Here is a 23,435-nt window from a genome sequence, read left to right as displayed (position 1 = left end):
AATCACATTGTAGGATTTTTATGAATTTATTTGCAAATTATGGTGGAAAATAAACTTTTGTTATTGACCAAATACTTATCTCAATACTTTGTTATATAGCCTTTGTTTGGCAATGACAGAGGTCAAACGTTTTCTGTAAGTATTCACAAGGTTTTCAGACACTGTTGCTGATATTTTGGCCCATTCCTCCATGCAGATCTCCTCTAGAGCAGTGATGTTTTGGGGCTGTTGCTGGGCAACACGGACTTTCAACTCCCTCCAAAGATTTTCTATGGGGTTGAGATCTGGAGACAGGCTAGGCCACTCCAGGACCTTGTAATGCTTCTTACGAAGCCATTCCTTCGTTGCCCGGGTGGAGTGTTTGGGATCATTGTCATGCTGAAAGACCCAGCCACGTTTCATCTTCAATGCCCTTGCTGATGGAAGGAGGTTTTCACTCAAAATCTCACGATACATGGCCCCATTCATTCTTTCCTTTACACGGATCAGAATGTCCTGGTCCCTTTGCAGAAAAACAGCCCCAAAGCATGATGTTTCTACCCCCATGCTTCACAGTAGGTATGGTGTTCTTTGGATGCAACTCAGCATTCTTTGTCCTCCAAACACGACGAGTTGAGTTTTTACCAAAAAGTTATATTTTGGTTTCCTCTGACCATATGACATTCTCCCAATCTTCTTCTGGATCATCCACATGCTCTCTAGCAAACTTCAGACAGGCCTGGACATGTACTGGCTTAAGCAGGGGGACATGTCTGGCACTGCAGGATTTGAGTCCCTGGCGGCATAGTGTGTTACTGATGGTAGGCTTTGTAACTTTGGTCCCAGCTCTCTGCAGGTCATTCACTAGGTCCCCCCGTGTGGTTCTGGGATTTTTGCTCACCGTTCTTGTGATCATTTTGACCCCATGGGGTGAGATCTTGCATGGAGCCCCGGATCGAGGGAGATTATCAGTGGTGTTGTATGTCTTCCATTTCCTAATAATTGCTCCCACAGTTGATTTCTTCAAACCACGCTGCTTACCTATTGCAGATTCAGTCTTCCCAGCCTGGTGCAGGTCTACAAATTTGTTTCTGGTGTCCTTTGACAGCTCTTTGGTCTTGGCCATAGTGGAGTTTGGAGTGTGACTGTTTGAGGTTGTGGACAGGTGTCTTTTATACTGATAACAAGTTCAAACAGGTGCCATTAATACAGGTAACGAGTGGAGGACAGAGGAGCCTCTTAAAGAAGAAGTTACAGGTCTGTGAGAGACAGAAATCTTCCTTGTTTGTAGGTGACTAAATACTTATTTTCCACCATAATTTGCAAATAAATTTATTAAAAATCCAACAATCTGATTTTCTGGATTTTCTTTCTCATTTTGTCTGTCATAGTTGAAGTGTACCTATGAGGAAAATTACAGGCCTCTCTCATCTTTTTAAGTGGGAGAACTTGCAAAATTGGTGGCTGACTAAATCCTTTTTGCCCCACTGTAGATACAGAAACAGTTGTTCTACAATTCAGATAAGTTGTAATGCAGTGCTCAGAGAGATAATCATAATCCTGGGTGTTAAGAGACACACACGGCTGAAGTCCTTAGAGTTGAAGGATGGGTACGGCCAACCAGAGAACACCTGTCATTACTGGAGCAATATGCTAAAGCATCTCAGAACAATAAAGGAATAGCAGAACATAAATACCTTTACAGTAATGGTTAAATGACTAAATGCACGCTTCAGTAATGACAGCCAGTACACAGTGCAGCAGTAACACCACCACTGGCTACTGGTCTTCAGTGACCCCTTCATGACCCCTTCCTAAGCAGCTCCATGGCCTCTCTCATAGTCCTGTTATTGGTGGCTTAACTGAAGCTCTGCCCTGGTCTGTGGATATTCTTTCAGGATCTTATCTGGTCAAAACAACCATGTCTGTTGGTACTTGGGGAAACCGTGGAGACACAATAAAACGCCCTTGTGGTATCAAACATCCTGAGTCAAATCCACTTGTATGGACACAGAGTGTGAGGCTGCAGCTGCCAGTGAGTGACAGACTAAACAGACACATGGTCACCTGAGTCAGTGCTTTCGCTCATATACTAGGGTGTGAGTTCCTCCAGTGTCAGCTACCGCAGCTATGATGGTGGCTAGTAGCATATCCTTCCTGCCAACAGTGCGTGGTGAACGTAGCAGACAGACACATGCATCAGCCCTGACAAATCTGAGATGTGTGATATTGGTGGAGCACCTCTCCAAGCAGAGCCCACAACATGTTGTTCACATAAACAACAGAGACATGGCTTCAAACCTGTAGTGAACATTGTAATGTGATTTACTCTGGCATGTTCTCACCTCCTTAACACCACCACCTCATGCCTGGATAATGTTCTCTTCCTCAAACCTGGAGGGAAGATAAAGTCCTTCCGCTTTACTGGTTCTAACAGCTGACCAATCAGTCTACTCCTGGCTCTTGGCAAACTGTTGGAGCAGCAGATACAATGTTATTTCTCTATGAACAAATTAACAACAGACTTTCAGCATGTCTATCGAGAAAGTCACTGAACATGTACTGCACTGACACAAATGACTGATGACTGGCTGAAAGAAATTGATATTAAAGAAGATTGTGGGGGCTGTTCGTCCTCAGTGCAGCCTTTGATATTGTTGACCATAAATTGTCACAGGAAAAATGTATGTGTTATGGCTTTATACTCTCTGCCATATCGTGGATTGAACGCTACACAGAGAGCTAGAGAGTTAGTTTCAGAATGGGTGGTCAGTAATAAATTAGTCCTGAGACTATATTAGTCCTATATTAGTCCTGAGACTAAGAGCATAGTATTTGAAACAAATCAATTCCTAAGGTCTAGACCTCAGCTGGATCTGATAACGGAAAGTGTTGCTATTAAGTGAGTTGAGGAGACTAAATTACTTGGTGTTACCTTAGATTGTAAACTGTCATGGTCAAAGCATATTCATTCAATGGTTGTAAAGATGGGAAGAGGTCTGTCTGTGATAAAGAGATGCTCAGCATTCTTAAAACAACACTCAGTCAAACAAGTCCTACAGGCTCTAGTTTTATCCTATCTTGACTACTGTAAGACCTTTAAGTCTTTACTGATGACTCATCTCTTCAGTGGGTCATATGATTGAGTGTAGTCTGGCCCAGGAGTGTGAAGGTGAACGGAAAGGCTCTGGAGCAACGAACCGCCCTTGCTGTCTCTGCCTGGCCGGTTCCCCTCTTTCCACTGGGATTCTCTGCCTCTAACCCTATTATAGGGGCTGAGTCACTGGCTTACTAGGGCTCTTTCATACCGTCCCTAGGAGGGGTGCGTCACTTGAGTGGGTTGAGTCACTGATGTGATCTTCCTGTCTGGGATGGCGCCCCCCCTTGGGTTGTGCCGTAGCGGAGGTCTTTGTGGGCTATACTCAGCCTTGTCTCAGGATGGTAAGTTGGTGGTTGAAGATATCCCTCTAGTGGTGTGGGGGCTGTGCTTTGGCAAAGTGGGTGGGGTTATATCCTTCCTGTTTGGCCCTGTCCGGAGGTGTCATCCGATGGGGCCACAGTGTCTCCTGACCCCTCCTGTCTCAGCCTCCAGTATTTCTGCTGCAGTAGTTTATGTGTCGGGGGGCTAGGGTCAGTTTGTTATATCTGGAGTATTTCTCCTGTCCTATCCGGTGTCCTGTGTGAATTTAAGTATGCTCTCTCTAATTCTCTCTTTCTTTCTCTCTCTCGGAAGACCTGAGCCCTAGGACCATGCCTCAGGACTACCTGACATGATGACTCTTTGCTGTCCCCAGTCCACCTGGCCGTTCTGCTGCTCCAGTTTAAAATTGTTCTGCCTGTGATTATTATTATTTGACCATGCTGGTCATTTATGAACATTTGAACATCTTGGCCATGTTCTGTTATAATCTCCACCCGGCACAGCCAGAAGAGGACTGGCCACCCCACATAGCCTGGTTCCTCTCTAGGTTTCTTCCTAGGTTTTGGCCTTTCTATGGAGTTTTTCCTAGCCACCGTGCTTCTACACCTGCATTGCTTGCTGTTTGGGGTTGTAGGCTGGGTTTCTGTACAGCACTTTGAGATATCAGCTGATGTACGAAGGGCTATATAAATACATTTGATTTGATTTGATAGGGCCAAGTGCTGCAAAGAAAGACATAATAAAGCTACAGAGGGCCCAAAACAGAACAGCACGTCTTGCCCTGCATTGTTCACATAGAGCTAATGTCAACAAAATGCATGTTGATCTTTCCTGGCTCAAAGTAGAGGAGAGATTGTCTGCATCACTTCTCGTTTTGTAATAAATATTATTGTGTTAAAAACTCCAAACTGCCTATTCAATCAACTAATATACAGCTCTGAAAGACATTCATACTCTGCAAGACATGCAACCGGAATTCTCTTCACAGTCCTTATAGCCAAAACAAATACAAGGCAACGCACAGTAATATATTGAGTCATGATAGCATGGACCTCCCTACCATCTCAAATCACTCAAGCAAGCAGCAAAAGCAGCTTTAAAAATGGAATAAAACAGCACATCACAGCACAACGCCTCTGACCTAAATAGCTTGTAGCATCTCCCTCCCGAGCAGATCTGGTGTTTGGGTTAAAATGAAAGATAAGATATGCCCTTGGCATTAGGATATCAGGGCCTGCTTAGAGAAAGCATGTAAGCAAAGCCTCAGTAGGGTAAGGACTTCAGTCATGCTCTGTATGATATGATAGTCTGCTCAGCTCACTGACTAAATTCAAGGCCTGGTTATAATGTGCATGCATGTTGCATTTTACTCAAGGAAATACATTATGGATGGTAACTGTAAAAAGTCTATACTTTACCCCAATGTACCCATTACTGGCGCTAACTACGATAGCTATGGAAACAAGGCAGCTTTATTCACGTCAGGGCGATTTATCGAAACAAGGTTGCTGAGTGTATGCCTAATTGCAACGCAAGTCCTTGTTAATGCATTTCCATCACAGATATTGATATCCATCACAGCACCACAGATATTGAGATGAGTGAGATACAAGACTTCGCTTTCACAAAGTCACACACAGTCTGTACACATGTGCATGGGTTCACGTCACGCTTTTTTACAGCGTGGTAGCCAGGGCACAAAAACAGAGAAGTTGATTCTCCTGCTTAAGAGCTCTTGTGGAAATTGACCCACTAGGCTGTTTACTTACGGCATCTACGTAATATCACTGAGTCAACCTACAGCTTAAACTATAGCTTAAAATTTTACAGCGGCTGAGGCAGATGATCACACCAACCTGCTAATTAGAAAGTAAATACCACAGATTTTCAACATGTTTTGCAAAGAGTGTTGGGGACAAATAACTTTACAAGCATTAACTGAAAACACATGTTGGACAGAAGTGAATTGCAATCACCAATCACTATTGCTAGACAGCCATTATGGGGTATTGCGTGTAGGCCAATGACACATTTAATTTTCACCCATTTTAAATTCAGGCTGTGACACAACAAAATGTGGAAGTCAAGGGGTGTGAATACTTTCTGAAGGCACTGCAGGCTCCAGATATATGCCTGCGGTAGGCTTAAATAGTTTAGTCAATACAACAGTCTGGTTAACTCAAATGGAGACCAGTAAACAACTCTACAGTATTTACCACCTCAGTGACATGCTTAACCTTTGGAGACAGCTCTGACCTCTAACCCTGGACCATACCACAGGCACCAACAAATAACAACTTCTCTAAAATCACACCTGAATTTTACATGAGATTGCATAACAATGTGAAATACTCATTATAGAAAACAGTTACACTGCCTTTACTTTGTCTGGGGATCTGAGGTCCTCAGTCTCAGAACATGTTTTTTGTGTGTGTTTATGGACCTCACTTGCTCTTCATGGGTGGGGGTTTATAGGACTTGCCCTCTCTTTAAATAGTCAAAGCACATGCTTTTGCAGCTCAAGACACAGATGAACACAAACCTTCCTCTCAGACGAGCCTTGATGTATTTGTCATGTCACAGAGCATAGGGACCCGCAAAACAGCAGTCTCAACGTCAACAGTGACGTTATGCTGGCCTTCTAGGCAGAGTTGCAAAGAAAAAGCTATATCTCAGACTGGCCAATAAAAATAAAAGATTAAGATGGAAAAAATAACACAGACACTGGACAGAGGAACTGCCTAGAAGGCCAGCATCCCGGAGTCGCTTCACTGTTGACGTTGAGACTGGTGTTTTGAGCGGTACTATTTAATGAAGTGGCCAGTTGAGGGCTTGTGAGGCGTCTGTTTCTCAAACTCTAATATACTTGTCCTCTTGCTCAGTTGTGCACTGGGGTCTCCCTCCCTCTCTCTTTCTATTCTGGTTAGAGCCAGTTTGCAATGTTCTGTGAAGGGAGTAGTGTACAGCGTTGTAAGAGATCTTGAGTTTCTTGCCAATTTCTCGCATGGAATAGCTTTCATTTCTCAGAACAAGAATAGACTGATGAGTTTCAGAAGAAAGTTCTTTGTTTCTGGCCATTTTTAGCCTGTAATCAAACCCACAAATGATGATGCTCCAGATACTCAACTAATCTAAAGGAGGCCAGTTTTATTGCTTCTTTAATCAGCATAACAGTTTTCAACTGTGCTAACATAATTGCAAAAGGGTTTTCTAATGATCAATTAGCCTTTCAAAATGATAAACTTGGATTAGCTAACACAACGAGCCATTGGAACACAGGAGTGATGGTTGCTGATAAGAAGCCTCTGTGCGCCTATGTAGATATTCCATAAAAAATCTGCAGTTTCTAGCAACAATAGTCATTTACAACATTAACAATGTCTACACTGTATTTCTGATTAATTTGATGTTATTTTAATGGACAAAAAAATGTGGTTTTCTTTAAAAAACAAGGACATTTCTAAGTGATCCCAAACTTTTGAACCCACAGCCTTGTAACTTATAACGTAACAGCCTGAAAATGTATATTTTTTTTATGTAAAATGTATACTGTATTTATTTATTTATTTATCTTGCTCCTTTACACCCCAGTATCTCTACTTGCAAATTCATCTTCTGCACATCTACCATTCCAGTGTTTCATTGCTATATTGTAATTACTTCGCCATCGTGGCCTATTTTTTTGCCTTACCTCCCTTACCTCATTTGCACACAATGTATATAGACCTTTTTTTCCTACTGTATTATTGACTGTATGTCTGTTTATTCCATGTGTAATTATGTGATGTTGTATGTGTCGAACTGCTTTGCTTTATCTTGGCCAGGTCACAGTTGAAAATGAGAGCTTGTTCTCAACTAGGCTACCTGGTTAAACAAAGGTGAAATAACACAAATTTAAAAAACTGTGGAATGATGTTGGTGTTCCAAAATTCATATTGAGCTGTCATCATGGCTGCTCCTTGGAGAAGTTGCCTTTGCTTCAACTCTATTCTCAGTGCAGTGGAATGGCACTTCTGTTCAGTTTCCTCCACGTTGGACCTTCATTTGAATGTTTATTCTGACTAGTCTCTTAAGCCATTCAAATGAGCCCTTTCCTGAAGAGGTTCTCCCCATAGAGGTGTTCCCACGCTTAAAAATAATACAATGCATCTGCAACTGGGTAACAAAGGGGATAAATCAAGACCTTCTGCCTCCCACAGATGGACAGGCCCCTGTTGACAATGGCATGCCAAATATTATTTACAGACGACAAATCGGACCCCGCTGTTCCCTCCTAAAGCTCTTTAGCAGCCATGAGAAAACATCTGAGTTGAAGTTTGTGTCGCTTGTTAGGGAAGCCAGGAGAGCCAGGAGCCTGGGGCCTCTCAATGGCGGGGGGACACGCTGAGCCTGGGGCCTCAGTGGCAAGGGGACACGCCACACACAGTCTCCATCTCTCGCTCTCCGTCTCTCGCTCTCCGTCTCTCTCTCTATGGCTGTATTGTTGGAGTCTTTCCAATGACTACCTGGTGGATTTAAGACCCAGCTGCTCCTGGGTTTGGGGGTGGGGCAGACAGTGCTGTTGGCGTCATAGAGAGGATCTGACATGCATGTCATGCTCAGACCACCAAAATCTCTGGTATGGCTGGTTGGCAAAGGCTCCATCTTCCCAAACATTGAGACTGACCACAGAACATAGTCAAGTTTAATAGGCAGGTGTTACATTCTCAGGCATCCTAAGACTTCTGGTGCTACGCTCCTACAGTAAATACACAGCATAGTTTCCAATAGGCTGAGACAAAGGTAGGCTGATAGCTAGAGAGTCACATGTATCTAACCCAAGCCCCCAATTATTCAGTAGCTCTCATAACTGTCTGAAGTTTCATCTGAGCGAGGCTGTTGGGAACAAATAAGGGCTTTGTTCTCTGTAATGGGAACCATGTAGGTGCATTCAAGCACACACACATTCCCAGATACTCACGTTTTCTTACAAACATACTAGTTTCTCATATTTCTCCAAACTATTTCAGACAGTTTACCTTACAAATATGTTTTGATCACACATCACCTGTCCATGAAAAGTCTCTCTCTGAGATAGAACACAGGTATGTGGAATTGGACATGCTTCAAATAGAAAGTGACTGATAGGAAACTGTTGGATATCCGATGGGCATACTCTGAAAGAGGGACATCTAGAACTTGTTTCCTGCAGGCTCGAGAAACAGAGAAACCATTGGACTGCACCAAGCAGTCCATGTTGCTGTATCAAAATATATTCTCCCATGACAAAATCTAATTTGACTCGGTTAGACTGTTTGGATATCCATATAAACACATGATAATAAAGCCCAGTTGCTCACAGCTTCACATAACAGATTTGATATAACAACTCCTTATGAATATGTAAGAGTCTGGTTGTACTGTTTTGATGGATGGTTCAATGAGGGAATCTGCTCCATCTGTGAGAGAGGAAGGTCCTGCTGGGTAAATGCCCCAGATATGCCTTCACTACGGCAACCAATTCATCTATCTAGTCTACATTGACGCACGGGTGGGCGACTGTTGATAACACCCCAGACACATCCCAGCAGCCCTCACTGGAAAAGAAGGAACTGGATAAGAAAGCTTGGCTAGAGCCAGGATGTCAACCACAGTTCCCATTGGTGCCTAATCTATGCCTATTGTCAGTTCAGCTAAATGAATGGTGTGTTCACTCAACTTGTTCTATCTGTAAATTCTTGACGTTAGCCATGTAGATTTTAACACTTTTGTTATGAATCCCACTGCATCCCACTGCTGGCTTGCTTCTGAAACTAAGCAGGGTTGGTCCTGGTCAGTCCCTGGATGGGAGACCAGATGCTGCTGGAAGGGGTGTTGGAGGGCCAGTAGGAGGCAACCTTTTCCTATGGATTAAAAAAATATCCCAATGCCCCAGGGCAGTGATTGGGGACATTGCCCTGTGTAGGATGCCATCTTTCGGACGGGACGTTAAACGGGTGTCCTGACTCTCTGTGGTCACTTAAAGATCCCATGGCACTTATCGTAAGAGTAGGGGTGTTATCCCTGCTGTTCTGGCTAAATTCCCAATCTGGCCTTCATACCATCATGGCCACCTAATTATCCCCAGCTTACAATTGGTTCATTCATCCCCCCTCCTCTCCACTGTAACTATTCCCCAGGTTGTTGCTGTAAATGAGAATGTATTCTCAGTCAATTTACCTGGTAAAATAAGGGTTAAATAAATCAAATCAAATTAAATGTGCTGATACATAACAAAAGGTTGGTAAATCATGTCAACGGTCATAAAGGGTCAACGAACCGGGTCAAAAGGCACCTGTGGAAGGATTCAGTAGCTCTTAATCTAAATGTGACTGTGGGCTGCCTGAACACAGAACCAGAAGCCAGGGCCTAATCGTCCTCCTCTGCTGTCTGTTGACTTTGCGAGGGAGGATAAAAAAAGACATTGGTGAAGTTCTAACCTAGAGAGTGTCCACATCTTCCAGACCCATACTGGTGTTGTTCGTGTAGGATTACACTCTATTCTGAAGTGAATAATGAAACAATACATAAACACTTGTGAGCTACCTTAAAGGCCCAGTGCAGTTAAAAACGTGATTTTGCTGTGTTTTATATATATTTCCACACTATGAGGCTGGAATATGCACACTCACAGGGCCCCACACACTCACACACACTGTCACTCCAACGCACACACAAACACTTGCTCCATAATTTGCTCACACACACATAGTATGCACATACATTAATACTGACTGAGGGACACACACACACCCACTCACATACAAGCTGCTGCTACTCTGTTTATCTTATATCCTGTTGCCTAGTCACCTTACCCCTATACATATCTACTTCTATCACTCTGGTATCCCTTCACATTGTAAATATGGTACTGGAACTGACCCTGTATATAGTATGCTTGCTTACTTACTTTTTTGTGTTCTTATATCTTATTTATTGTGTGCTTTTGTTCTACCTTGCATTGTTTTGTAGTACATTGTTATTGATCACTGCATTGTTGTTGTTTTTTGAATTTGCAGGAAAGGCATTTCACTGTACACTGCATGTGACGGTAAAACTTGAAACTTATTGTGAAAATGATGATAATGGCCTTTTAGTGTAAGAACTATTTGAAAAGAACAACCTGAAATTTCAGCCTGTTTAATTGACCAATAAGAACGAGAGTTCCAAACTCTTTGCCCATAACAACTGGTTTTCAGTTTTCCCCTCCCCACTCAGACCACTTCCAGATTGTCATAGCAAAGTTCTTGCTTGAGAAAATGCTCTTTGCTAAGAAGCTATTTGTGTTTCTTTTTGACCATTTAAATTAAAAACAATCACCTCTTAAATCTTAAATCTTAAATCTTAAATCTTAAATCTTACACAGAAAGGATTTGATAGGGAGATAAAAAACAACTGCATTTGACCTTTAAGATATTAACCTGAAAGAAGTTCAAATCTGTGAGAAATATTGGGGTCCAATCTTTGGCTAGTTTTGGTATGCAGTGGATCTCATTTACACAAGAAGCATATATTATCTTAAGCTATCCCAGTCACAAAGAGGGTGACTACCCCACCCAGTCATAAGCAAACACATCTGACAAGACGAAGATATCTTTAGAAAGCACAGGCATGACACCTCCGAATATGAATACACAATGGTATCTCATATCTATCTTCCCTTTACAATCTACTTAAAAATGGGTTAGAATAGGGGCTGTGTTGGGCTGTTTTATAGATAGCGCACAGATGTCAATGGCAGGAACTGGCTGTTCATGAGGCTGTTTGTTAACTTATTGTTCATAGACAATAGCTTAATGTCTGTTTGGCGTGAGATATTTTTTCATTTTAAGCCTCATGTCAAATATGTCTTATGTGGTAAAATGTACAGATGTACAATCTTAATTTGAGCCAGTTTGCCACAGCAGGAAAAGTTAATTATTATGTGGATTATAATAATGGACATTTTTGTAGGGATTGATACATTTTTTGTGAAAATCAAGTCTGATATTTTTAAGTGGAAATTACACACTTCAGAAGTCTTTTTAAACCTCAAATTTAGCAAAGGTAAACCTCAAATACACAACAAGTAATTTACAGGGTGATCAAATGACGATCCCACATCTGTATGTGGAAATCTTAATAGTAAATTACACCATTACGCTTTGCTGGTATAACTAATTATGTAAAGGCAACAGATTTATGAAGACTTAAGTTGTGTATGACAGACTAAACCTCTGTAAATTCATTATTTGGATTGTGGCTTAACTATGATATACAGTATCTTCATCGAAAGGGAAATCTCAGATGTCCCTTTCCTTGCCTGTGATCTTCTTTAGCATAACTGACCCCATAGCATCCTTTCTGAGATATTTGCCAACGTCAATAGCCCTCCAAGTCCAGTATAATACCTTGTGGGCTGTGTTGTTGACATGCCATTTTCCCCATTGTTAGTTGAAGGGATCTTGTCTACGGATAGTTGCCTGTGTGCACCAGTAGCGTCACGGTTCGTTTGTGCGTTTTTGTTTTGTTTTGTTTTGTTTAGTTTAGCTGAGTTTCGGTTTATTAAAACTGTGGAACTCTACTCACACTGCGCCTTGGTCCAATCATTACGACGAGCATGACAGTAGTTCAATTAGTTGAACTAAATTCAAATCTTGGCAGTTTTTTCAGTAATTAATTGCCATGTAGCGGTGTAGCTAACTACTGGAAGTACACACTACTTTTTTTGCTAAAATAAAGTATGGGTGAAGTAGGCAAGAATTTCCATAATTTTTCAGTAAATAAATAAAATATATGATAAAACATTGAATTTGGCTTTACTGCTATTAGCCCATAGAAACACAGTGAATAACGGATTCATACATGGAAAAACAAATATTTAACATTTAAGATTTAAATATGATAATTTCATGAAGTAGCTTGGATGTTGTGATTTTTTTAAAGGTAGCTTTATTTAAGTTAACTATGTTTTTATTAAGGGTAGTTTTAGTGTAGCTTTAACTACTTCCAGTGTGAAGTAATTGGTAGTTTGGTAAACTATGATTTCAGAGTAGCTTCTCCAACACTGTCAAATGCTACATATTAGCTTTCTGCCATTTAAATATATATATTTTTTTACATTTCAGTCATTTAGCAGATTTACAGGAGCAATTATGGTTAACTGCCTTGCTCAAGGGCACAGACAGATTTTTCACCTAGTCAGCTCGGGGATTCAAACCAGCAACCTTTCAGTTACTGGCCCAAGGCTCCTTATTGCTAGGCTACCTGCCACATAGCCCTAAGCTAACCTGACCCAGCTGGCAGTGATTATTTCCTGTAACAAATTCCATATAAGCCTATCAAAGATCTTAAACTTAATATCCACCAACCAATTGCATTTCTTAAAATAGGTCCACTTGGCCACCAGAGGGCCAAACTTCTACAGATGCACAATCGAGAGCATCCTGGCGGGCTGTATCACCGCCTGGTATGGCAACTGCACCGCCCTCAACCGTAAGGCTCTCCAGAGGGTAGTGAGGTCCGCACAACGCATCGCCGGGGGCAAACTACCTGCCCTCCAGGACACCTACACCACCCGATGTCACAGGAAGGCCATAAAGATCATCAAGGACATCAACCACCCGAGCCACTGCCTGTTCACCCCGCTATCATCCAGAAGGCGAGGTCAGTACAGGTGCATCAAAGCTGGGACCGAGAGACTGAAAAACAGCTTCTATCTCAAGGCCATCAGACTGTTAAACAGCCACCACTAACACTGAGTGGCTGCTGCCAACACACTGACACTGACTCAACTCCAGCCACTTTAATAATGGGAATTGATGGGAAATGATGTAAATATATCACTAGCCACTTTAAACAATGCTACCTTATATAAATGTTACTTACCCTACATTATTCATCTCATATGCATACGTATATACTGTACTCTATATCATCGACGGTATCCTTATGTAATACATGTATCACTAGCCACTTTATACTATGCCACTTTGTTTACATACTCATCTCATTTGTACATACTGTACTCGATACCATCTACTGTATCTTGCCTATGCTGCTCTGTACCATCACTCATTCATATATCCTTATGTACATATTCTTTATCCCCTTACACTGTGTACAAGACAGTAGTTTTGGAATTGTTAGTTAGATTACTTGTTATTACTGCATTGTTGGAACTAGAAGCACAAGCATTTCGCTACACTCGCATTAACATCTGCTAACCATGTGTATGTGACAAATAAAATTTGATTTGATTTGATTTGATTTATATTACATTTTCCTGGTGGCACACACAGCTAAAGTGGTTGGTTGACTCATAAATGACAGTACACATTAACCATGGGTTCAAGCCCCCCTCGCGTCAACCACTTGTTAAGGAAAACAGTGTTCATTGCTGGTCCTCGATGCTCAAATCAAATAAAGCATACGTGACAAAGTGGATAATTATAATAATGCATATTAAACATTATGCATGTAAGTGTAGCCTTCACATCTATGTAATATAGAATATAGCAGTGAAGATGTTTTTATGTAGCAGTGTCTGTAACCTATGTGTCAGTCTGCAAGAGGGACTCCAACAATTTGAAATCTTTATGTAAAATGTAAATAACAAGGTTTTGGCTGCACTTCTCTTCTCAACACACTAATAATAATTCTACATTTCAAAGGGCCATAATCTGTGACAATTCCATGCAGCTAGGCACTCTACACAGAGAGTTATTTCACTTTTTCGACAGTCAAACACACGTGATCTAGTTGCTTTCATTTTCAGAACGTGCGGTTGGACAAGGACGCTTTCATGAACAAGTGTTGGATCCCGTCCAACTACGTAGACAATTTTAATTGGCCGACACGGAATTTGAAACCAGATATAATCACGGCTGTGTAGGTTAGCATAGGGCTAAATCTGCCAGGTTATCTGATGGGAACAGCTAACATAGCGTTTGATCACATGCAACGACGTCAACGATTTTTAATTCATCGGCTGATGCCCATTTTGAGACAGAATAAAAGTTTAAACTTAAACTTATTCTAATGCTCAAAAGTATGGCCCCCTTATGTTTGCATAGAGAACATTCCAACCAGTTCTGTAAAACTCTGATAACATACTTATCATTCTAATGAAAGCAATAGAAAAACATACAATGAAAAAACATACAACACAAAACATAACTTGGTAATGCAATCATAAGAATGATTATAGTAGGCTAGTGAAGTTAAAAAGCCATCACTCCTATTTAATACCGTTCTTGTTACGGTGCGTGAATGAGGACCCAAAAGCGAATTAACTTAAACAGAGCTTCTTTAATTACCAAACATAGGTAGGCTCAGACGGACCGGCAGATTCCGACAGGACAAGACAAGGTTACAGCAAACATGACGACAGTCTGGTTCAGGCATGAAACACAACAAACAAGAATCCGACAAGGACAGGAGCAGAAACAGAGAGAGATATAGGGACCTAATCAGAGGGAAAAAGGGAACAGGTGGGAAAAGGGGTGACGAGGTGGTTAGGAGGAGACAAGGCACAGCTGGGGGAAAGAGGGGGAGAAAAGGTAACCTAACAACGACCAGCAGAGGGAGACAGGGTGAAGGGAAAGGACAGAGACAAGACACAACATGACAGTACATGACAGTACCCCCCCACTCACCGAGCGCCTCCTGGCGCACTCGAGGAGGAAACCTGGCGGCAACGGAGGAAATCCTCGATCAGCGCACGGTCCAGCACGTCCCGAGAGGGAACCCAACTCCTCTCCTCAGGACCGTACCCCTCCCAATCTACGAGGTACTGGTGACCACGGCCCCGAGGACGCATGTCCAAAATTCTACGGACCCTGTAGATGGGTGCGCCCTCGACAAGGATGGGGGGGGGGGGGGAGACGAGCGGGGGCGCGAAGGACGGGCTTGATGCAGGAGACATGGAAGACCGGGTGGACGCGACGAAGGTATCGCGGAAGAAGAAGTCGAACTGCGACAGGATTAATGACCCGAGAAATACGGAACGGACCAATGAACCGCGGGGTCAACTTGCGAGAAGCCGTCTTAAGGGGAAGGTTCTGAGTGGAGAGCCAAACTCTCTGACCGCGACAATATCTAGGACTCTTAGTTCTACGCTTATTAGCAGCCCTCACAGTCTGCGTCCTATAACGGCAAAGTGCAGACCTGACCCTCTTCCAGGTGCGCTCGCAACGTTGGACAAAAGCCTGAGCGGAGGGGACGCTGGACTCGGCGAACTGAGATGAGAACAGCGGAGGCTGGTACCCGAGGCTACTCTGAAAAGGAGATAGCCCGGTCGCAGACGAAGGAAGCGAGTTGTGGGCGTATTCTGCCCAGGGGAGCTGTTCTGACCAAGACGCAGGGTTGCGAAAAGAAAGACTGCGTAAGATGCGACCAATAGTCTGATTGGCCCGTTCTGCTTGACCGTTAGACTGGGGGTGAAAGCCGGAAGAGAGACTGACGGAAGCCCCAATCAAACGGCAAAACTCCCTCCAAAATTGAGACGTGAATTGCGGACCTCTGTCCGAAACGACGTCTGACGGAAGGCCATGAATTCTGAAAACATTCTCGATGATGATTTGTGCCGTCTCTTTAGCAGAAGGAAGCTTAGCAAGGGGAATGAAATGAGCCGCCTTAGAGAACCTATCGACAACCGTAAGAATAACAGTCTTCCCCGCTGACGAAGGCAGTCCGGTGACAAAATCTAAGGCGATGTGAGACCACGGTCGAGAGGGAATAGGAAGCGGCCTGAGACGGCCGGCAGGAGGAGAGTTACCGGACTTAGTCTGCGCGCAGACCGAACAAGCAGACACGAAACGACGCGTGTCATGCTCCCGGGTGGGCCACCAAAAACGCTGGCGAATGGAAGCAAGCGTACCCCGAACGCCAGGGTGGCCGGCTAACTTGGCAGAGTGAGCCCACTGAAGAACGGCCAGACGAGTAGGAACGGGAACGAAAAGAAGGTTCCTAGGACAAGCGCGCGGCGACGGAGTGTGAGTGAGCGCTTGCTTTACCTGCCTCTCAATTCCCCAGACAGTCAACACGCCCCTCAGGGAGAATCCCCTCGGGGTCAGTGGAGGCTACTGAAGAACTGAAGAGACGAGACAAAGCATCAGGCTTGGTGTTCTTAGAGCCCGGACGATAAGAAATCACGAACTCGAAACGAGCGAAAAACAGCGCCCAACGCGCCTGACGCGCATTAAGTCGTTTGGCAGAACGGATGTACTCAAGGTTCCTATGGTCAGTCCAAACGACAAAAGGAACGGTCGCCCCCTCCAACCACTGTCGCCATTCGCCTAGGGCTAACCGGATGGCGAGCAGTTCGCGGTTACCCACATCATAGTTACGTTCCGACGGCGACAGGCGATGAGAAAAATACGCGCATGGGTGGACCTTGTCGTCAGAGAGGGAGCGCTGAGAAAGAATGGCTCCCACACCCACCTCTGACGCGTCAACCTCGACAACGAACTGTCTAGAGACGTCAGGTGTAACAAGGATAGGAGCGGATGTAAAACGATTCTTGAGGAGATCAAAAGCTCCCTGGGCGGAAACGGACCACTTAAAGCACGTCTTGACAGAAGTAAGGGCTGTGAGAGGAGCTGCCACCTGACCGAAATTACGGATGAAACGACGATAGAAGTTCGCGAAGCCGAGAAAGCGCTGCAGCTCGACGCGTGACTTAGGGACGGGCCAATCAATGACAGCTTGGACCTTAGCGGGATCCATCTTAATGCCTTCAGCGGAAATAACAGAACCGAGAAATGTGACGGAGGAGGCATGAAAAGTGCACTTCTCAGCCTTCACAAAAAGACAATTCTCTAAAAGGCGCTGGAGGACACGTCGAACGTGCTGAACATGAATCTGGAGTGACGGTGAAAAAATCAGGATATCGTCAAGGTAAACGAAAACAAAGATGTTCAGCATGTCTCTCAGGACATCATTGACTAATGCCTGAAAGACAGCTGGAGCGTTAGCGAGGCCGAAAGGAAGAACCCGGTATTCAAAGTGCCCTAACGGAGTGTTAAACGCCGTCTTCCACTCGTCCCCCTCCCTGATGCGCACGAGATGGTAAGCGTTACGAAGGTCCAACTTAGTGAAAAACCTGGCTCCCTGCAGGATCTCGAAGGCTGAAGACATAAGAGGAAGCGGATAACGATTCTTCACTGTTATGTCATTCAGCCCTCGATAATCTATGCAGGGGCGCAGAGACCCGTCCTTCTTCTTGACAAAAAAAAACCCCGCTCCGGCGGGAGAGGAGGAGGGGACTATGGTACCGGCGTCAAGAGCTACAGACAAATAATCTTCGAGAGCCTTACGTTCGGGAGCCGACAGAGAGTATAGTCTACCCCGGGGGGGGGGGGGGGTGGTTCCCGGAAGGAGATCAATACTACAATCATACGACCGGTGTGGAGGAAGAGAGGTGGCCCTGGACCGACTGAACACCGTGCGCAGATCGTGATATTCCTCCGGCACCCCTGTCAAATCATCAGGCTCCTCCTGTGAAGAAGAGACAGAGGAAACAGGAGGGATAGCAGACATTAAACATTTCACATGACAAGAGACGTTCCAGGAGAGGATAGAATTACTAGACCAATTAATGGAAGGATTATGACAAACTAGCCAGGGATGGCCCAAAACAACAGGTGTAAAAGGTGAACGAAAAATTAAAAAAGAAATGGTTTCACTATGATTACCAGAAACAGTGAGGGTTAAAGGTAGCGTCTCACGCTGAATCCTGGGGAGAGGACTACCATCCAGGGCGAACAAGGCCGTGGGCTCCTTTAACTGTCTGAGAGGAATGTCATGTTCCCGAGCCCAGGTCTCGTCCATAAAACAGCCCTCCGCCCCAGAGTCTATTAAGGCACTGCAGGAAGCTGACGAACCGGTCCAGCGTAGATGGACCGACAAGGTAGTGCAGGATCTTGAAGGAGAGACAGGAGTAGTAGCGCTCACCAGTAGCCCTCCGCTTACTGATGAGCTCTGGCCTTTTACTGGACATGAAGTGACAAAATGACCAGCGGAACCGCAATAGAGACAGAGGCGGTTGGTGATTCTCCGTTCCCTCTCCTTAGTCGAGATGCGGATACCTCCCAGCTGCATGGGCTCAGCACCCGAGCCGGCAGAGGAAGATGGTAGTGATGCGGAGAGGGGGGCAACGGAGAACGCGAGCTCCTTTCCACGAGCTCGGTGACGAAGATCAACCCGTCGCTCAATGCGAATAGCGAGTTCAATCAAGGAATCCACGCTGGAAGGAACCTCCCGGGAGAGAATCTCATCCTTTACCTCTGCGCGGAGACCCTCCAGAAAACGAGCGAGCAAAGCCGGCTCGTTCCAGCCACTGGAGGCAGCAAGAGTGCGAAACTCAATAGAGTAGTCTGTTATGGATCGATTACCTTGACATAGGGAAGACAGGGCCCTGGAAGCCTCCTCCCCAAAAACAGATCGATCAAAAACCCGTATCATCTCCTCCTTAAAGTCCTGATACTGGTTAGTACACTCAGCCCTTGCCTCCCAGATTGCCGTGCCCCACTCACGAGCCCGTCCAATAAGGAGAGATATGACGTAGGCGACACGAGCAGTGCTCCTGGAGAAAGTGTAGGGCTGGAGAGAAAACACAATATCACACTGGGTGAGGAACGAGCGGCATTCAGTGGGCTCCCCAGAGTAACACGGCGGGTTATTGATTCTGGGCTCCGGAGATTCGAAAGCCCTGGAAGTGGCCGGTGGATCGAGGCGGAGATGGTGAACCTGTTCTGTGAGGTTGGAGACTTGGGTGGCCAGGGTCTCAACGGCATGTCGAGCAGCAGACAATTCCTGCTCGTGTCTGCCTAGCATCGCTCCCTGGATCCCGACGGCTGAGTGGAGAGGATCCGAAGTCGCTGGGTCCATTCTTGGTCGGATTCTTCTGTTACGGTGCGTGAATGAGGACCCAAAAGCGAATTAACTTAAACAGAGCTTCTTTAATTACCAAACATAGGTAGGCTCAGACGGACCGGCAGATTCCGACAGGACAAGACAAGGTTACAGCAAACATGACGACAGTCTGGTTCAGGCATGAAACACAACAAACAAGAATCCGACAAGGACAGGAGCAGAAACAGAGAGAGATATAGGGACCTAATCAGAGGGAAAAAGGGAACAGGTGGGAAAAGGGGTGACGAGGTGGTTAGGAGGAGACAAGGCACAGCTGGGGGAAAGAGGGGGAGAAAAGGTAACCTAACAACGACCAGCAGAGGGAGACAGGGTGAAGGGAAAGGACAGAGACAAGACACAACATGACAGTACATGACAGTTCTGAAGAAGGCGGGGATGACACTGGATTGTTTATACTGTACATATTCCAGATAGGAGATGGCTGACACTGACACAGCGCTTAGAGAAGGATCCAGGGAGACTGATGACGAATGACCCCTGATCCCCAACTTGGGTATCTTCCACCCCCAGCAGCCTCTCCACACAGCATGGCTCTGGGAGATAGGCAGCAGCAGCCATAGCCACAACACTGCACAGTAGTGGGCTAAAAAAGCAAAAGCTGGGCTTCTGAAATAATTTAACCTTAATGTGTTGGGCTCTGTCTGTCCTAATTCTTAGTGGCTGGATGTGTTGGGCTGTGGCTGTTCTGTCTATGTGTGGGAACACTGTGATCTGTTCTGTGTATGCTATGGGTCATTTTTACCATCCTAAATGTCATCTGGGAGCTGGGCTGGGGGTGGGATGGAGGGGACCTGGCACATCGACAAAACTGGATTAATGCCTGGCAGTTTGGCCTGCCCTGCATTTTCAGAGGAAGAGGGAGTGAGAGGGGGATAGAGGCAGACAGAAGCAATTTAAAAGATTGAGGTGGAGGGAGGGAGAGAGAGAAAGAGCGAGATAAATAAATACGTAAGGAGAGAGAAGAGAAAAGAGAAGTCGAAGTAAGGCCCTTTGGCACTTCTCTATATGACTGTAATTTCACACCTGCTCTTTGATGTGTTTAACACAATCCACCTCTGGCTCAATCTGATGTAGGTCTCTGTGTTGAGAAAAATGTAGGTTGTTCAGGTGGCAAGTAGCCTAGTGGTGAGAGTGTTGGGCCAGTAACTGAAAGGTCGCTGTTTCAAATACCCAAGCCGACTAGCTAAAAAAATGGTTGATGTGCCCTGTACTATTATCGCTGACCCTGTAACACATCTGCACCTATCTGGTATATGTCAGAAAGACATTCTTCCCAAAAATTGTGTTTGTGTATTTGTGTAATTTATGTAAATTTGCCTATCAGACGCTTCTAAAGCCATGACAACATTTTCTGGAATTTTCCAAACTGTTTAAAGGCACAGTCAACTTAGTGTATGTAATCTTCTGACCCACTAGAATTATAAGTGAAGTTATGTCTGTAAACAATTGTTGGAAAAATTACTTGTGTCAAGCATAAAGTAGATGTCCTAACCGACTTGCCAAAACTATAGTTTGTTAACAAGAATTTGTGGAGTGGTTGAAAAGCGAGTGTATGTGTATGTAAACTTCCGACTTCAACTGCGTACATTGAGGTTCCCACCAACAGTATGTAAAAACCAATCTATCACCTGTTATCAGGTTCCACCCACAGTGGAAATACAGAATATTGCAGCTAGAGTCTCAACCATTTCAGCACAACAGTTTTATTCAAATTTTTTTTCCCGGTGTTGCAATAGAAACAGCAACCAAAAGCAGCACAGGTATAGGAATAAGTCTCCACATCCATGTTCATCACTCATACGGACGGAATGACTGTTGGTTCGTCTGACGTTAGACAAATCTATCACTTGCTCAGCCTTAATCCCAGTCACACAGAAAAGTCCTCAGCCCAGGGCAGAAGAGTGTTTGTTTAAGCATGCAGACACGTGCATAGAAGCACTCAGTGTCCCAGGTTGGGATGGGTTTCAGTTTGTCAACTTGATACTGCAGCCCCACCTTTACAGCAGTTGATGGATGCAACCTAGATGTACAACTCCCTTCTGCACATGTTAAGTTAGTCTTCAAGGAGAATTCATCATATCAGATCATCATTGGCCTTCTCTATGCAATGCATCTATACCAGTGTAGGCTGCTGAGGGGAGGACGGCTCATAATAATGTCCGGAATGGAGTGAATGGAATGGTATCAAATACATTCATGTGTTCCATTTCATTCAATCCATTCCAGCCATTATACTCCATTCCAGTCATTATTTTGAGCCGTCCTCCCCTCAGCAGCCTACACTGGTATAGATGCATTGCTTAGAGAAGGCCAATGATGATCTGATATGATGCATTTATCTGTCTCCTTGAAGACTAACAAAAGTTGTCCTACCATCAACAGCACATTTGCATCCTTGGAACTTATTTTGCAAAACACATCCTCTCCCCTAATTTCTTTGGTCTCAATAGTGCAGGAAAGTGAAAATGATATGGTTAAAGATCTAAAGTAGACATGTGGGCTTGACTAAAGAAAAAACAAAACCCTGTTGTGGATAAGATTTCAAAGCCTGCATATTCACTTCAAAGGGACTTCAGATTTCAGGAGCCTTGTAGTACCTCCATTCACACGACCCTCAAAGAGTGGGTAGTGCAGCCCACATCCACATCCCTCACGCTGCTGGACCTCTGGTCCCATAAGAAAACTGTATGCAGGACACTATTCAACAATACTCCCTTCATGTTCCAAAAACATACTGCTGACACTAAAACTCAGTCTCGATAAGGGTGTCTCCTAAACAAATACATGTAATGCAAAATACTCTCCGACGTTATGGCATTGCATTGTTTTGTTCAGATTTAGTGATGTGCACTCCATAGGTGAACACTAATTGGGGTCCTGAACTCATCCAGTTCAGAGAAGCCTTCTGACAGATAAACACAAGCCCCTCCTTGAAGAGTCCCTGAGTGCCTGGAGGGCATATCTCCAGCTCTCTTTGAAACTCTAGAGAACCCCACATTCCAAGACAAGCAATCCAATCCCCAGCTATGACACGCTCACAAACACACTGACCTGACCGGGATCAAGTCAACAGAGAGGTTCATAGAACACATGGCAGTGGAATTATTCACCCCCAGCTAGAGGGCCTGCTTGACATTTCACAGATTGAATCAATCTTGCATTGTGTAAATGAAAATACCAATATGATTTCTGACCTTGACTTGGCAGTCTTACCTGCACACATGGGTACACAGACAGTGGTAGCCTAGCGCTTGGAGGACAAAATGAAAGTGAGGTGCACAGTGCAGACTGTTCCCGTTTACACTCTCTGGGCCAATGGCTACAGGCCACGCTCTGTCAAACACAATAAATTCTAAGCCAATTCTACAGATGTAGAATCTTAATTTCAGCCAGTTTGCTACAGCAAAAAAAAAACATTATGCAGCAACAGGAAATGTGAATAATTATGTAGATCATAATTAATGGACATTTTGGAGAAGTTGATACATTTTTCATAAGGTAAAATCAAGTCAGAAATTTCTAAGTGGAAATTACAAACTTCAGAAGCCTTTTTAAACCTCAAATACACTACAAGTTTTACGTTCTCCTGCAACAGGGTGATCAAATTAAGATCCTACATATGTACCTTTATTAAACCTGATCTAAAGCCCTCAGACATTCTTCCATCTAACAGAAACGTGTGCCAAGATATTGATCTAATCTGTGCTCCCTCTCGCTCTCCTTCTCTTTCTCCTTGTCCCCCTCCCATTATAAGAGCTGTCAAGAAGACCTGGGAGTTTCCCTATAATTCTCACAATCTTGGTACCACACAGTATTTTATCTCCATTCCTGAGTGCATGTTAATCAGTGGAAGGCAAGGCCAAGGTTAGGGGTATCCGGAGCTGGTTTCTCTGATGATGGAATGAATCATGAAATTAGATGATACTTCAGCTCCTGCTCTACTGTTCAACAAAATTCTCAATACTCATCTGACTTATCTCAGTACTTTTCAAAGGTCTGACTTTATCTGTCTCACAGACACCAATATACTTGAGGAAATACACATCTGTAAAAACAGTGTACCACATTTCAAATCAAATCAAATCAAACTGTATTTTGTCAC

Source organism: Oncorhynchus mykiss, chromosome 26 (genome assembly GCF_013265735.2).
Source record: "Oncorhynchus mykiss isolate Arlee chromosome 26, USDA_OmykA_1.1, whole genome shotgun sequence".
Lineage (NCBI taxonomy): Eukaryota > Metazoa > Chordata > Actinopteri > Salmoniformes > Salmonidae > Oncorhynchus > Oncorhynchus mykiss.
This window is presented reverse-complemented; position numbering follows the sequence as displayed.